The following is an 18,611-nucleotide window of genomic DNA, read 5'->3' as shown; positions in this document are numbered from 1 at the left end:
CCAACAACTGCGCTGAGAATGGTTCATATCGATCCATAACCTTATATAGCTGCCATATAAACCGATCTGGGTCTTGACTTCTTGAGCCACTAGAGGACGCAATTATTATCCGATTTGGCTGAAATTTGGCATGAGGTGTTTTATTATGACTTTCAACAACTGTGCTAAGAATAGTTCAAATCGGTCCATAAACTGATAGCTGCCATACAAACCGATCTAGGGTCCTGACTTCGTAAGCCTCTACAGGAACAATTCCTATCCGATTTGGCTAAAATTTTGCATAACGAATTTTTTATGACTTCAAACAACTGTATTAAAAATGGTTCAAATCGGTCCATAAACTGATATAGCTGCCTTATAAACCGATCTAAGGTCTTGAATTCTTAAGCCACTAGAGGGCGAAAAATAATTCCGATTTAGCTGAAATTTGGTACAAAGGCTTCTCTCATGACCTTTTACATGTGTCGAAAATAGCATTGAATCGGTTTATAGCCTAATGCAGCTCCCTTATAAACCGATCTCCCTATTTTATTTCTTCAAGCCCTAAAGTGCGCAACTCTTATTAGATTTGGCTAAAATTTTACACAATGACTTCCACTATGGTTTCCAATATTCAGTTCAACTATGGTCCATAACTGGATATTGTTCCAATAACATAGCAATTCTTTTCTTTTTTATTATTTTGCCTAAAAAGAGATACCGTGGCAAGAGCTCGACAAATGCGATCCATGGTTGAGGATATTTAAGATTCGGCCCGGCCGGTCTTAGCACGCTTTTACTTGTTTCCTATTAACATTGTAATGTGAATTCGGCTAAGTAAAGCTTTTTATATTACAGAAGTGATTTTAATAAAAAAAAATATTTGATTTTGGACCTTATGCTCGCTGGGCGTTATGACACTTGTCGATTATGGGCAAATTTATATTTTCTATTTATTTAAGCGTTTTAAGCTTCAGTTTATGAGGATAGGGAGTTAAAATCGATAGGTAGTGCCTGTGTGATTTTTCAAGCAGTTAGCTTGATACATTATTTCAATTTTATCTTCAAGTCAGCCATTATACAGGCTGGACCTTAACTCAGGCACCATTAAGTCTATTGGATTTTCAACAAAGTTGTCTTATAGACGCTTGTACTAACTTTGAGTTTGTTCTTTTTTTTCTTAAAATTATCACGGCAAAGCGTGCAGCATCATTCACCACATTAGCTACTTTTTCGCATCTCATATCACATTCCAATACCTCTACAAAATGGTAGCTATGACTCTTTCACTTGCAAAGGGCAACGGCATTTCAATTGCTGACTTGATCCTAGCCGGCTTTGATGCAACAGCGGCAGCTGTAAATAGCACTTAACTTGGTGTCATTTTCACAATATCGCCAACATAAAAGCAACAATTAAACCCCAATCCCTATCTAAAGGGAATGGCTAAAGATTTTGAAATACAATCGGTCGTACACTTTAATTGGCCAAGTTGACAAAGTGAAATAGTAACCTGCTTGCGCGCCAGCCTGCCTGCCTTCAGTGAAATGGGAAGACCAAAGTGAAATAGCCAAGCCTGACAGTGTCAATGTTTCGGAGAAAAATTCGAAAGTTAATACAGTTTTATTTGTAGCCTGTAGATTCCCCCCTCCCCCTCCAGATTTTACAGTGTTGAAAAAAGGAAAACAAATGACAAAAAAAAAATCGCTCTGCAGAGACTTTAAAACATTTTGAAATTTCAACCATGCAGAAATTAACAAATGTACTGGGATTGTCTGTCAGCTTTTGTGGAATTGTATTAAACTCAATGAATGACAGAATGGATGGTTGGATTGAAAGGCGGCTGCTGCCTTGTCAAGCGGCGGTTTGACGATGCATGGGCACAGTTAAAAATAAATACCACTCAAGCAGGATTAAAAAAGGATTTTCTTTACGACTCCGTAAGGATTACTATGCAAAGCGAACGACAAGGTCGACAACATCGTTGTCGTTGATTTTTACAACACGACTAGTGACAAAAATAAATAAAATTTGTACTTCAAATATATTTTTGAGAAAGAGAGGCCCCCTCCACACATTGCATGAAAAAGAGAATGAATGAATGATGGAGCAGGGTATGGATTTAATTTAATTCCTGTCACCATTGCCAGTCATTTTCATTCAACGATCTTAAAAGGGATTGGCATTCACTTGAATATATAACCAGAGAGAGAGGGAGTGAGAGAGAGAGAGAGAGAGAGTGAGCAACAGAGAGGAAGAAGGATTTCGTTAAAGAACTTCAATGGAAATGACTTAAAGGCTTTTAAGTAAATTATGCTAATCTACTTAACGTTTTAGAGGATTTAACCTTTTGTGACCAAAGATGGTAGCTTCGTTTTTAGTAGATGTATGGGAATAGGGACCTGATATTTTCTGGCAAAGAATTGAAGGGGATTTTTTTTTATCATAGGAGGAATGTCTTTGAATGTTTCTATTTGTTTTAGAAGAAAAATCGTCTTTATTCTAAATGCTAAAAATGACTCATAATTGACTCCAAAAACCTGTTTTTGTAAAATTGTAGCCCGAGTTAGCATAGAGGTAACCCAAAGTATTCCGAAGCATAAAGTGTACGAATAAAAATCTTCTGGCCATATAATGTCATGTTTTGAGAAAAACATTACATATCGTGGTATCGAGGCTTCAAGGATGTTTACGATGCACAGCGGCATAGAAAAATAAGTAACAAGGCATTAAGTTCGGCCGGGCCGAACTTTGGATACCCACCACCTCGGGTATAAATGTAAACCCCATTTCGTCGCAATCCGGTGAAAATAAATAAAGATTTTATGGGCTTCAGTCCCCTTATCGGCAGATCGGTATACATGGCAGCTATATCTAAATATAGTCCGATCTGAATCATATTTTGGTCGGGTGTCAGAAGGCTAAGAACAACTCACTGTTGCGAATTTCAGCGAAATCGGGTAGTAAATAAAGCTTCTATAGGCCTCAGACCCTTTAACGGCAGATCTATATGAAAGCTATATCTAATATAGTCCGATCTGAACCATATTTAGGTTCGTAGTTTAGATGCATGAAAATACTCACTGTTTCAAGTTTCAGCGAAATCGGTTAAAAAATAAAGCTTTTATGAGCATCAGACCCTTTAACGGCAGATCGGTCTATATGGAAGCTATATCTAAATATGGACCGATCTAATCCATACTCAGGTCGGACGTCGGGGGGCTTAAAATAACTAAATGTTTTAAATTTCAGCCAAATCGGGTAAAAAATAAACCTTTTATGGCCTTCGGACCCTTTATCGGCAAATCGGTCTATATGTCAGTCCGATCAGAACCATATTTACATCAGATATCGGGAGGCTTAAAATAACCCACTTTTTTAAATTTCAGTGAAATCGGATAAAAAATAAATCTCCTATGGGCTACAGACCCTTTATCGGCGGATCGGTCTATGTGGCAGCTATATCTAAATATAGTCCGGTCTGAACCATATTTAGGTTCGTAGTTTAGAGGCATGAAAATACTCACTGTTTCAAATTTCAGTGAAATCGGATAAAAAATAAAGCTTTTAGGGGCTTAGACCCTTTATCGGGAGATCGGTCTATATGGCAGCTATATCAAAATGTAGTCCGATCAGAACCATATTTACGACAGATGTCGGGAGGCTTAAAATAACCCATTGTTTTAAATTTCAGCGAAAACGGGTAATAAATAAAGCTTTTATGGGCTTCAGACCCTTTTTCGGAGATCGGTATATATGGCAGCTATATCTAAATATAGTCCGATCAGAACCATATTTGGGTCAGATATCGGGAGGTCTTAACCTACTCGTTGTTTCAAATTTTAGCGAAATCGGTTAAAAAATAAAGCTTTTATGGGAATTAGACCCTTTATCGGCAGATCGGTCTATATGACAGCTATATCTAAATATAGTTCGATCTGAACCATATTTGGGTCAGATGTCGGGAGGCTTAAAATATTCCTTTGTTTTAAATTTCAGCGAAATCGGTTAAAAACAAAAGCTTTTATGGGCTTCAGACCCTTCATCGGCAGATCGGTATATATGGCAGCCATATGTAGATGTACCCCGATATGGACCATATTTGGATCAGATGTCGGGAGGCCTAAAACTACTCACTGTTTCAAATTTCAGCAAAATCGGATGAAAAAAGTTTTTATGGCCATTAGACCCTTTGTCGGAAAATCGGTCTATATAGCAGCTATATCAAAATATGGTCCGATTTGGCCCGTTCAAGAACTAAACCAGCGTCCATCAAAAAGACGTATTTGTGCCAAATTTCAACTAAATATCTCAATTTTTGAAGGCTCTAGAGTGATTACAACAGACGGACGGACAGACACACGGACATCGTTAAATCGTCTTAGAATTTTTTTCTACGATCCGAAATATATACACTTTGTAGGGTCGGAAATTCATATTTTGATATGTTGCAAACGGAAGGACTAAATGAATTTACCCCCTATCCTACGGTGATGGGTATGAAAACATTTAAAGTCAGAAAAAGTTTGGTGTGGCTAAACACATTTGACTGGCTATTCGTATCGCGATTTCTGGTTTGTCATGAATCTTTTTCAGTGTATTTTTAGCAAATGGATCAAAGGTATTCAACATACCAACTAAAATAGTGTAGTGTGTTCACAACCTCATAAGGAGCCAAGTATAAACTTATTGTCCTTCCCCAAATTCAATGCTATTAGCAACAAAAAACGAAAATTTTTTGGCAAAGTCATTTGCTAGTGTAGGTCGGTTTGGATTGTAAATGGGCCATATGGGTCCACAGTTAGATATAGCTCCCATATAAACCGATCTCCCGATTTTACTTCTTGAGCCTATAGAGGACGTAATTCTTCTCCGATTTTGCTGAAATTTGGCACAGTCACTGCACCTATGATTTCTAACATAAATGGCAAATATGGTTTGGATCGGTGCATAATCTGATATAGCTACCATGCAAACCGATCTCCCTCTAGGGCGCAATTCTTATCCGATGTAATTGAGATTTTGCACAATGGGATCTGCTGTTGTCTTTAACATTCAAACCAAGTATGGTTTATAAACTGACATATCTCGCAATAGCATAGCAATTCTTATCTTTTGTTTGCCTATAAAGAGATACTTGGCCAATGCGTTCCATGGTGGAGGGCATATAAGATTCGGCCCGGCCGAGCACCCTTTTACTTGTTTTCCTTAGAGTTAATGCATTGTAAATTCACAAACGTGCCTGTTAAGACTTGAAGCATCCGACTGTTATAAAATAGTCATTCTATTGTCTTCACCTTGGTGATGGCATCGTAAATCTTATGCCAAGCAGGTTGACCAGGGTGTATCCTTTATCTTTGTTATATGGGAGAACAAAAACACAAACAAAAACAAAGAGGAATAAATATCCCTTATTGTTTGACATTAAATAGCAACAAACAGCAAGGAATACTACGAGGGTATGAAAAGCTGGGGATTTAAAATACATCCACTCTTTTGCTAAATTCCTTTTGGAACTTTTGCAAGGTGCGCTGGCATGCAACAGTGGAAAAAAAAAACTTTTCCAATAGTTTCCCCTTACCTTTTGGGGGTGTGTCCTTTCCTTTTCTGCTCTTAAGACGAAAAGAAAACAAAGCTGTGCTGAGCGGTAAACAAGGAGCAAGAAAAAAAAAAAACGAACGTTTCTATGTTGCATCCTGCTGTTGTATAAGATGCCGAGGCAAGCCATGGCAGGACATCGACATCAATAGGGAATGCCATGCATTCACATACCTGCGCTTCGTGAGATGTGTAATGCAATAATCCCCTGGTGGGAATTATTTAAAAGCGTTCATTTTCATTTTAAGCATAGACTTCGACGAAATGAGCTTAAAACACAACGCCAACAATCTTGCAAGGGTCGAGAGGCATTGATAAAAAATAAAAATAAATAAGTAAAAAGCAATTACAACGTAATGAGAAAAGCATGGCAAGGATATTTGGGCACAAGGATATTCCCCGAAGCTGTTAAGCTCTTAGTGACACGTTACGTTATGGCTATAACACAAGGGGAACCAACACTATTGGCACTATGCCCTCATTTCATTGATTGAACGATGACACATACAGATGGCCATCGTTTGTGAGGGACAGGTGAGATTTGATGGTAATCCTCTGCATGACTCTTTGCGGCGGCTCCGTCCGGACAACACGGCATTGAAATTGGTTGGCAAATATATTTTAATGAAATACCTTCACTTTGATGCCTTAATACTCACTGCCTTTGGTACTCAATTAAATACTCTCTTGCTCCCTTTAAACACTCTCTGTCTCTCTCTCTTGGCCATACTCCTCCAAAGGCATACTTGGGGGGCATCAGCCAGGATGTACACCAACACATGCACGTTCGCTAGAGAATACGTGCTACATGTCTTCTTGTCGTTATCGTTTTCATTCTATTATGGGTTTTTTTTGCCCCAATCGCAAACCCACACATCCACACATGCACCATCTCTAGCAGTAGCATGTGTTTACACACCGGCCAACCAACCAACCATCCTACATGCCTAGGCAGCTGTGTGTGTTTATTACTCCTACAGTTTTACTTTGTTTGTGTTTGTATGACATTTAATATGAATGAAGCTCCCAAAATTGATTTGTTCCTTTGCCCCTCGTCTCAATCTACCGCTCTCTCTCTATCACACGCTTCAAAAAGGTGACCAAAAGGAAAAAAAGGCTCCATTTTTAGTTAAACAATTTTCGCTTTGACTAAAACGTGTTTTTTATACCCTCTACCGTTTGCAACACATCGAAATATTTGTCTGAGACTGATATCGTAGGGGACGATATGTACGAGGGTTGCCTTTTATATTTGGGGATTTGAGAACCGAAAAACAAATATTAGTCATCCAAAATCGCTTCATTGTTTTTATACCCTCCACCATAGGATGGGGGGTGTACTAATTTCGTCTTTCTGTTTGTAACACCTCGAAATATGCGTCTGAGACCCCATAAAGTATATATATTCTTGATCGTCGTGACATTTTATGTCGATCTAGCCATGTCCGTCCGTCTGTCTGTCGAAAGCACGCTAACTTTCGAAGGAGTAAAGCTAGTCGCTTGAAATTTTACACAAATACTTCTTATTAGTGTAGGTCGGTTGGGATTTTAAATGGGCCATACGGTCCATGTTTTGATATTCGATTTTGGGTCTTGACTTCTTGAGCCTCTAGAGGGCGCAATTCTTATCCGATTGGAATGAAATTTTGCACGATGTGTTTTGTTGTGATATTCAAAAACTGCGCCAAGTATGGCTCAAATCGGATGATAACCTGATAAAGCTGCCATATAAAACTATCTTAGGTCTTGACTTCTTGAGCCACTAGAGGGCGCAATTCTTATCCGATTGGAAAGAAATTTTGCACGACGTATTTTGTTATGGTATCCAACAACTGCGCAAGGTATGGTTTAAATCGGTCAATAACTTGATATAGCTACCATATAAACCGATCTCGAGTCTTGACTTCTTGAGCCACTAGAGGTCGCTATTCTTTTCCGATTTGACTGAAATTTTGCACGAAGTATTTTGTTATTATATCCAACAACTATGTCAAGTATGGTTTAAATCGTCCAATGACCTGATATATCTGCCATATAAGCCGCTCTGGGGTCTTGACTTCTTGAGCCTCTAGAGGGCGCAATTCTTATCCGATTGGAATGAAATATAGCACGACGTGTTTCGCTATGACTTCCAACAACTGCGCCAAGTATGGTTCAAATCGGATGATAACCTGATATAGCTACCATATAAACCGATCTTGAGTCTTGACTTCTTAGGGCGCAATTCTTATTCGATTTGACTGAAATTAAGCCTCCTGGTTTTAATTTGACCGACCTCAGATTTCAAGACCTCACGCAATTCCGTTGATAATATTTCATACACGGTGGGTAGAGCCCTTGTGCCTAGGGTGCTGATGTAGCCCTGCTACGTGCAAAATTTAGCCCTGCCACGTGCAAAATTTCAGTCCAATCGGACGAGAACTGCGCCCTCTAGAGGCTCGAGAAGTCAAGATCCCAGATCGGTTTATATGGCAACTATATCAGTTTACAAACCGATTTACGCCATACTTAGCACATTTATTGGAAGTAATAACAAAACACCGCATGCAAAATTTCAGTCAAATCGGATGAGAACTGCGCCCTCTAGAGGCTCAAGAAGTCAAGATACCAGATTGGTTTATATGGCAGGTATATCAAAACATTGACCGATTTAAACCATACTTAGCACATTTATTGGAAGTCATAACTAAACACCTCCTGCAAAATTTCATTGGCTCAAGAAGTCAAGATCCAAAATCGGTTTATATGACAGCTATACCAGATTATGAACCGGTTTGAATCATACTTAGCACAGTTGTTGAAAGTGATATCAAAACACTATGTGCAAAATTTTAGTCAAGTGGCTCAAGAAGTCAAGATCCAAGATCGGTTTATATTGCAGCTATATCAAAACATGGACCGATTTGGCCCATTTACAATACCAACCGACCTACATCGATCAAAAATATATATACTTTATGGGGTCTCAGACGTATATTTCAAGGTGTTACAAACAGAATGACGAAATTAGTATACCCCCATTCCCATGGTGAAGGGTATCCCCCTCCATAAATATCCCAAATTACGCATAGTTCAAGTCCTGGAAGTATGTGGCACTTCTTTCGGCATTAAATTTATGGCGACTGGCCACCTCGTTTTGATGCTTAAATAAAACCAAATTATTTGGAACATTTCGACAAGAACATCATCGCACCTAAGCAGCAATACTTTTTGCCATAAGAGGCTTTTTGTATGCGTCAAAGGAGGTTTGAAGAGCGATGTGGTGCGGTGGTAAAGCAAATTATTGAAGGCAGTTGGAGTACCAGAGTAGAATTTCTGATTACGCAAATAAAATTGCATAATGGAGAGAAAGCCTTTTGGCATACAATCTTAGACACACGCACACACACGCACTTATAAACCTGGCATTGTGGTGGGAGAAAGAAAACCAAGAAATAGTGCTCTTAAAATATAATTAAATATAAATTATTATTATTTTATTCGGCAACAGCCACAACAACAACAACAAGAACCACATTGCCAACAATGACTAGGACTACGAATGGCTTGCCGTGCCTTGGTCGTCGCCATCAGCAAGCCAGGATTAAGTTCTCCGCAAATGCTTAAACGAAGTTTAGAGCCTTTTCTTCCTCTCTCGCCCTCTGTGGCATGGCAGAGGCGACGTGCACCAAAAGATATCTTCAATTATGCAAATTTGTGCCCCTCTTTGCCCTTTCATTCGAGCCCTAAACATTTGCCTGTCGATGTTCTTGTTGCGGCTGTTATTTTAGCCTACTTTTTTCGTTTTGCTTTGGCGTAAAAGTTTACCTACCTGTATAATGGATGTAGTTTCACTCCACTCCAATCCGCTCTTTGCGCGCTGCTTGTTAAATTCTAATTATAAATGCGAGGGCGGCCGCTAAGGAAAACGTTTGACGTTGTTGTTGGCGGCTAGGATTTGCCTTCAATGGCTGTGTTCAGTATTAGCCTGGTTTCCGTAACACCTGCTCCAATCGGAAGATGAGGGCGATGGGGAGAAGATGTAGGAGGACCACAAGCAGACGGACGTTGAAGTAAAAGAAAGTGAACTCTTTTATTTGAAATTATTGCGGTGTGTTCTGAAAGAAAGCCAATGCAGTAGAAGGAAAGAAAAAAAGAATTAGATTTGCAATTCATTCATTTCTCATAAGGTGGACTACGTTTTTGCCATTGTCTTGAATTATTTTCCAATTATGCAGAAGGCATATCGGTTCATTGCATTAAATATTGTTGAGGAAAAAAGTGTTTCAACCGTTGAAGAACAGATGATTTAAAAAGATGGTAAACAAAAAATGTATAATATTGGGTTGCCCAAAAAGTAATTGCGGATTTTTCATATAATCGGCGTTGACAAATTTTTTCACAGCTTGTGACTCTGTAATTGCATTCTTTCTTCTGTCAGTTATCAGCTGTTACTTTTAGCTTGCTTTAGAAAAAAAGTGTAAAAGAAGTATATTTGATTAAAGTTCATTCTAAGTTTTATTAAAAATGCATTTACTTTCTTTTAAAAAATCCGCAATTACTTTTTGGGCAACCTATAAGTCAAACATCGGGCGGAGCCGTCTAAATAATACCCTACACCTAGCCTACTATAAGTGGAAAAAAAGGCAATACCACAATAATGACTATGAATCTTATTATGAATCGATTTTCAGATACTATTCAGAGGTTTTCAAATGATTTTCGCGCCAAATTTCGTGCTAGTCCTTTTAACATTGTTACACATATAGTTGTCGAAAAGCCTAAACTAACTCACTGTGTCAACTTTTAGTGGAATCGGATTTTAAATGCGCCTTTTATGGGCCCAAAACCTTAAATCGAGAGATAAGTCTATATGGCAACTATATCCAAATCTGGACCGATTTGGACCAAGTTGCAGAAAAATGTCGCAAAGTCTAACACAAAACACTGTCCCAAATTTCAGCGACATCGGACAATAAATGCGCCTTTTATGAGTCCAAAACCTTAAATCAAGAGATCGGTCTATATGGCAGCTATATTCAAATCTGGAGCGATCTGAGCCAAAATGAAGAAGGGCGTCGTAGAGCCTAACTAAACTCAAATTTCATCGACATCGGACAATAAATGCGCCTTTTATGGCCCCAAACCCTAAAACCGAGAAATCGGTCTATATGGCAGTTATATCCAAGTCTGGACCGATCTGTGCCATATTGCAGAAGTATGTCAAGGGGCTAAATTTTACTCACTGTTGCAAATTTCAGGGACATCGGACAATAAATGCGCCTTTTAAGGGCCCAAAAACTTAAATCGAGAAATCGGTCTATATGGCAGCTATAACTAAATCTGAACCGATCTGAGCCAAATTGACGAAGGATGTCGAAGGGCCTAACTCAACTGTCCTAAATTTCATCAAAATCGGAAAAAAATTAGGCTTTTATGGGCCTAAACCCTGAATCGGAGGATCGGTCTATATGGCAGCTATAACCAAATCTGGACCGATCTGGGCCAAATTGAGGGATGTCGAACGGCTTAACACAACTCACTGTCCCAAATTTCATCAAAATCGGATAATAAATATGGCTTTTATGGGCCTAAGATCCTTAATCGGCGGATCGGTCTATATGGCAGCTATATCCAAATCTGAACCGATCAGGGCCAAATTGACGAAGGATGCCGAAGGGCCTTACACAACTCACTGTCCCAAATTTCAGCAAAATCGGATAATAAATGTGGCTTTTATGGGCCTAAGACCCTAAATCGGAGGATCGGTGTATATAGCAGCTATATACAAATCTGGACCGATCTAAGCCAAATTGACCAAGGATGTCGAGGGGCCTAACATAACTCACTGTCCCAAATTCCATCAGCATCAGTTGATGGAATGTGGGACAGTATGGTTTAAATAGGTCCATATCCTGGTATAGCTGTCATATAAACCGATCTTGGATCTTAACTTCTTGAGCCGCTGGAGGGCGCAATTCTCATCCGATTTGGCTGAAATTTTGCACAAGGTGTTTCGTTATGACTTCTAAGTGCTAAGTGCTAAGTATGGCGCAAATCGGTTAATGACCTGATATAGCTGCCATATAAACAGTTCTGGGGTCTTGACTTCTTCAGCTTTGGGGGGGAGCAATTCTTATCCGATTTGGCAGAAATTTCTTGCTACAATCTTATTTCTCTGTTCTGTACTATAATCTTAATTATATTCAATGACAATGAGAAAAAAATGCTAATAGGCTGAATCAATGAAGCCGCCCTATGATTTCTCTTCAAATCTTACTTAACAAAACGGATCACGAATTCACTTGTGGAGCCACTTTTATTATTTTCTTAAAAAAACTCTTCATAGTTAATGTTTGCGAACGTTTCGTTGATAAACTAAAACTTCTGCAAGTTAAACAAATATGATCCTTACCCCCATAGGATTACCAACGCCTCCTGTGCTGTCATGAGACGCATTACCAACGTGCCTGAGATTTCTCTTTGCCACTAGGCAAAACTTTGAAGAGTTCGCCATCTCTTTGAGGATAACTAAGACAAACAAAAGGTTCAAAGGTGATGAGCCATCACCCACTTTCCAGGGATTTCTTAGCTAGAAAAGACAGCGAGCGGCTAAGTTAACTGATGGTTAACTTGAGCAAATAAAAACAACGGCAAACACTCACTTAACCTTTTGATTTGCGTATTTTGCTGCTTGTTTTTTCTTTCCTCCAAGAAGTTTGATTGGCCACTCAAGTATGAGTAAATCTAAGTAAACAAAATCCCACTCCGGCCGATGCAGAGCATAATTTGCAGATAAAATCAACTTGGCCCGGACATGATGGCGAAGAAAATTACACAAATCGTTAATCATTCCATTTGCTTACATTGGCCACGGCCCCACAGGGCTCAATAGCAAGCAACAGCAATGCCAATACCCAAGACGCATGAGTACTCAAACAAGTAGTCAACTTTTTTTGTATTGCTGCGATAGGTTAAATCTATCTTGCGGTTAAAAGTTGGCGTTTTTTTTTTGTATTTATAGTTTAAATCAAATTTGTTCTGTGGTGGCAGTATTGGGCGCTGCTCACAATAATGTAGCGGCATTTTGCGGTTTACATGAACGGGTGTTTCCCATGATTAGTTAAGGAAGACATCAAAGAAATGATTAACTCTATGCATATTTCTCATTCAACTTATCTAAATCGAAATATTATGATCTTCCATGGAAAACTGCTGCCAGATGGAAATCGTATACATGCTCAATTCTCAAAACACATGTACTTAAACATCTAACAGCAACAGTGGGGGCGAAATATTTGAAAATAGGAAAAAGTTAAATCTAAACAAGAAGTCAAGACCCAAGATCGGTTTATATGGCAGCTATATCAGGTTATTGACCGATTAGGACCTTACTTCGCATGGTTGTTGGAAGTGATATCAAAATACTATGTGCAAAATTTCAATCTAATTGGACGAGAATTGCGCCCTCTAGAGGCTCAAGAAATCAAGCCCCAAGATCGGTTTATATGACAGCTATATCAGGTTATAGACCGATTTGAACCATACTTAACACAGTTGTTGGAAGTGATATCAAAACACCATGTGCGAAATTTCAGTCAAATCGGATGAGAATTGCGGCCTATAGAGGCTCAAGAAGTCAAGACCCAAGATCGGATTGTATGGCAGCTATATCAAAATATAGACCGATTTGGCCCATTTACAATACCAACCGACCTACACTAATAAGAAGTATTTGTGCAAAATTTCAAGCAGTTAGCTCTACTCCTTCAAAAGTAAGGGTGCTTTCGACAGACAGACGGACGGGCGGACGGACGGACATGGCTAGTTCGACTTAAAATGTCACGACGATCAAGAATATATATACTTTAGGGGGTCTAAGACGCAAACCCATGGGGTCTTAGACGCAAACCCATGGGGTCTTAGACGCAAACAAAAAGAATGACGCAATTAGTATACCTCCATCCTATGATGGAGGGTATAAAAATAGAGCATGCTCAATAATAGAAACCTCCTTTTTATAGGCGAGTTCGAACTGAAATCCGCAGAGCTACACCTCTTTGAGAAGTTTTCACATGGATGCTACACTGATAAAAATAATTTTGAAAAACAACTTGGGTCGAAAAAAACTACTACGAAATTTGTAAATGTTCCTGCAACAATTTATTTTGAATCTCAACAACCCAAAGTATAAATTTGTTGTTGGAAGGCATTCTTAGCAAGCTAACATATTACAATAACAACAAAATATCAATAAGCAAGACAAAAAACCATCGAGGCAGCCACCACATGTGATTTGCTTCTCGTTGTCCGGCTCGCGCTGCTTGTCTCGTTCGCTTTAGACAAACAAGTAGAAAACCGCTCTCTCTGTCACTCTCTCTACTATTACCCTTAAAAACAAGTGTTAATAATTTTTATCCCACAGAGGATTGAACTCATGATCTCAGGTTTGGTAGTCTTGCACGGTCCATGTTTTGATATAGCTACCATATAAACCGATCATGGGTCTTCACTTCTTGAGCCTCTAGAGCGCGCAATACTTATCCGATTAGAATAAAATTTTGCACAACGTGTTTCGTTATGATATCCAACAACTGCGCCATGTATGGTTCAAATCGGTCCATGTTTTGATATAGATGCCATATAAACCGATCTTGGATCTTGACTTCTTGAGTCTCTAGAGGGCGCAATTCTCATCCGATTTGGCAGAAATTTTGTACAACGGCTTCTCTCATGACCTTCAACATATGTGTCTAATGTGGTCTGAATCGATGCATAGCTTGATTCAGCTGCCATATAAACTAATCTCCCGATTTTGCTTCTTGAGCCCCTACAAGGTGCAATTCCTATCCGATTGGACTGAATTATTACACAATGACTTCTGCAATGTTCAGCATTCAATTCATCTATGGACCGAAACAAACTTTAACTTATCTAAGAGTTATATTTTCGGTATATGGTGTTCTAGCCAGGATTCGAACCCAGGCATTCAGAGTCATAGGGGAACTCCCTATATAGCATCATTTAAATCCCACGCCAAACACTAATCAGATGGGCCTACATGTAAAAAAACCTCTATAAAACCAATCCACGGTTTTACTTAATGAACCCCTAAAAGAAAATTCAGGTTGTTGGTGTGCAAATATTTAACATGATGCAAGTTTTTGGTTGGTCAAGAATCCGTAAGATTCTTTGGTTTTCTTTAATTCTCGTACTTTTCTGGTATCCATTTCATTAGAATTTGTCAACCCACTGTCTCAAGTACCGTGTAAAGAGCTCAAAGTAGCCATCTAGACTGGCTGCTGGCTGCTGGCTTGCCATTGTATGGTAGCTGGCATGGGTGGAGGCAAATGTAACGAATCTGAATAATGAACACAACAAAAATAAGGCCATAGAATAGATTTAACGCCACTTGGAACAGTTTGAAAGAGACTTATCGCTGATCCCACAACAATGAGATACGGTGCAGCCAGCAAGTACGCCATGGTCTCTTGATGCAGTGCAACCGAGTACCGTATTAACAACACTTGAAGGCCTGCTAGAGCTCAGCTATCTCCCCAAAATACGGTTTTGTTGTTTCGTTTGAAGCCAATTCTTGGCGACCGACGACAATAGCCGCCCCGTAGCCCAATAACAACACAACTGTTGTGTTGTTGTGTGAGGAGTGCTTTTGGCCAAGACATGAATGGTAGTAACTGGCTGTGTTGGTGGTAGCAACAGTAACAACAGCAGCAACAACAACAGCAGCATTGTTTGTAATACAATCTGATGGACACTTATCATGCTGGTCTCTCTGCCAGTTCCGCCAGTTTAACGTCACTCGTTTTTGAGTAGATTTTCCAACAAAAGTTTCCATCACGAAGGAAAACTTGGGGGGAAAAAAGAAGGTTGCAAACACGGAACTTTGCACAAATCTCCTCAATATAAACATTGTGCAGCAGTAGCATCACAGCGGTAGCATCCTCATCTGCAGCAAACAGAGAAACGAAACTTTTTTCTAAGACTGTTACAGACAGTTGCAGTGGTGAGGGTGAGTGCATGCATGGAAGTTTTGTTTTTGGAGGAAGTTCTAAAAATTGTTTGTATTTTTCAGGGTTCTTTAGCCACTAGTGATGCTGATGTCATTGTTGTTGCTGCTGTTGTTGTTGTTGTTGTACTTGATAATCTGTTTTGTAGACATTGTTCATAATTTGAAGTTATCTCGAATTTCATTGAGGAAGAGAGCGCCCAACCAACTCGTACGGCATGTAGGTACGTAAAGGTCAAATCAAGAAAGTTGATGCCGCAGACGTTGCAGCGTGAATGAAGCCACTTTAGGGAATTTGAAAATTAAATGCGAGTGTGTGTGTGTGTGTGTGTGAGCGTGTGTCAGAGAGTTTGTTTGTTTTTATTTTTATTGTGTTTATATATTCTCGTAATATTACAAAGTAGCAAAAACTTTTACAACTTCAAAGAAATACGAAATTCTACAGCAAAGATAAATTAACTCCAGGGGATATGAGTAGCCAAGGCAAAGTGTAACGTCAATTACGCAACGTATATCAACATGATGAAGAAGTGGTCAAACACAGGCCAAGGGAGAACTAGAATGTGGTCAGCTAGTTAAGAAGCAAAACCCAAAGAAGGGTAATAAATGTCAAAAAATTATGCAATACTTTTTTTTAAGGTAGTTTTGAAATTATTTTTTTTTTTTTAATTGAGCTAAAAACATTTGAACAATAAGCAGGACCAGGACCTTCTTAGGCAAAAACCAGAAGTAAAATACAGAGATCGATTTATATGGGAGCTGTATCAGGCTATAGACCGATTCAGACCATAATAAACACGTATGTTGATGGTCATGTGAGGACCCGTCGTACAATAATTGGGACCTCTAGTGGCTCAAGAAGTCAAGACCCACGATGGGTTTATATGGCAGCTATATCACGTTATTGACCGATTTGAACCATACTTGGGGCAGTTGTTGGATATCATAACAAAACACGTCGTGCAAAATTTTATTCCAATCAGATAAGATTTGCGCCCTCTAGAGGCTCAAGAAGTCAAGTCCCTAGATCGGTTTATATGAAAGCTATATCAGGTTATTGGCCGATTTGAACCTAACTTAGCACAGTTGTTGGAAGTCATAGCGAAACACGTCGTGCAAAATTTCATTCCAATCGGATAAGAATTGCACCCTCTAGAGGCTCAAGAAGTCAAGACCCAAGATCGGTTTATATGGCAGCTATATCAATACATGGACCGATGTGGTCCATTTACAATCCCAACCGACCTACACTAATAAGAAGTATTTGTGCAAAATTTCAAGCGGCTAGTTTTACTCCTTCGAAAGTTAGCGTGCTTTCGACAGACAGACAGACGGACGGACGGACATGGACATGGCTAGATCGACATAAAATGTCACGACGATCAAGAATATATATACTCTATGGGGTCTCAGACGATTATTTCGAGTAGTCACAAACAGAATGACGAAATTAATATACCCCCATCTTGTGGTGGAAGGTATTGTGGCATCCACAAACCATCTCTTATTTTTCGAATTGTACTTTCAGTTACATTTATCTTTCTTAGTACATTTTGTTACATCAATGAAGTAGTAATATGCAACACAGAAATATCACATTTATTTGTTTATGTATAAGTGCTATAACATTCCACTACATTTAATATCGTACTTTATGATAGTCATGTAAAATAATAAAATGGAGTTTTCTCGACTAGTAGTAGTTAAGAGTTGATAGAAACAACGTGTTTCATTTATTGGGTTTGGAGTTCGATCGACCTAACCTCTACACTTGGTTCAGCTCACGTCCACTACAATTGGTGACCCCGAACGTTTGAGCATTGCAAAATGGAAGGCGATGGAAAACAGGCACAAGGGAATACAATCCCACAACAGCAATCGTCAACTTCAACACCAGTGACACGCGCTAATCCGCAAGGAAGTCTTGGTGCACCATCTGAACACAATACCATCGTAAACAGAGTTTCTGTCAAGGTCCCACCTTTCTGGCCAGAGCAGCCAGAAATATGGTTTGCTCAAGTCGAGGCTCAATTCGGTATTTCAGGTATAAACAGCGACGTCTCCCGGTTCAACACCGTTGTTGCAGCCATCGAAAGTGGTGTCTTAGCCCAAATATCGGACGCTATACTCAACCCGCCTGAAACAAATAAGTACCTCCACTTAAAAGCTTGCATTATTGAGCGATACTGCGACAGCGAGCAGAAGAAAATCCAAAAATTGATATCCGAAATTGATTTAGGCGACAAAAGACCAACGCAACTGTTAAACGAGCTCAAAAGTTTAGCAAAAGGTAAAATTAACGATGATTTTCTTAAAACTCTTTGGTTACAGAGGTTACCGGCTCAAACTCGTGCGATACTTCAAGCATCAAATGCAGATTTACCCGAGCTAGCAAAGCTCGCTGATAAAATCATTGAAGTCTCTGATTACCGGCATGTAGCAGCGGTAGCACAAAATCTGCCTGACAACAATCTTAACATGCGGATTCAACGAATTGAAGAGCAGTTAAATCAGCTGGTAAGCTTTGGTCGAAGGAGAAGCCGCAGTAAGTCTAACAACCGCAGATCAAAAAGTAAGGATGGACGGTCCGACAACACATCTACTGGTTGCCAACAACACTGTTGGTATCATAGAACGTTCGGCAACAACGCTCAAAAGTGCCGGCCTCCATGCACCTATTCATCAAACCACACAAAAAACTAACATTATCGCCAGACTCCGCGGGCGGTGCTGACGAGGAATATGTTCAAATCGCTCGCCTCATTGTTTGTGACAAAAGCACAAGCATCCAATTTTTAATAGACACAGGCGCGGATGTGTCCGTGCTGCCACCTACCATAAGGGACAAACGAAACAAACATCAACCAACGAACTTCTATGCAGCTAATGGGTCGCCCATTAAAACATACGGGCAACGACGTTTGAATTTGTCATTTGGGTTGCGTCGGAGTTTCGTATGGAACTTTTACATCGCTGACGTCAACTGCGCAATGATTGGCTCCGATTTCTTAAAAGCATATGATTTGCT

At 39.5% G+C, this 18,611-nt stretch overlaps 1 protein-coding gene across 4 annotated transcripts in view; it reads right to left on the bottom strand.

The window, feature by feature from the left end:
• The window catches only part of LOC106089974 (trichohyalin), a 275,208-nt gene that overhangs the window by 121,931 nt on the left and 134,666 nt on the right, over positions 1–18,611 (bottom strand). For 3 of the 4 annotated variants that reach the window (XM_059360993.1, XM_013255993.2, XM_059360995.1), the window contains one exon: positions 9,389–9,674. The exons of the other annotated variant lie outside the window; for it this stretch is intronic. The gene's annotated coding sequence lies outside the window, so the exon portion shown is untranslated. The remainder of the gene's footprint in view (positions 1–9,388; positions 9,675–18,611) is intronic. 4 annotated transcript variants of the gene reach the window in all.

Source organism: Stomoxys calcitrans, chromosome 1, assembly GCF_963082655.1.
Source record: "Stomoxys calcitrans chromosome 1, idStoCalc2.1, whole genome shotgun sequence".
Taxonomy (NCBI): domain Eukaryota; kingdom Metazoa; phylum Arthropoda; class Insecta; order Diptera; family Muscidae; genus Stomoxys; species Stomoxys calcitrans.
This window is presented reverse-complemented; position numbering and strand designations above follow the sequence as displayed.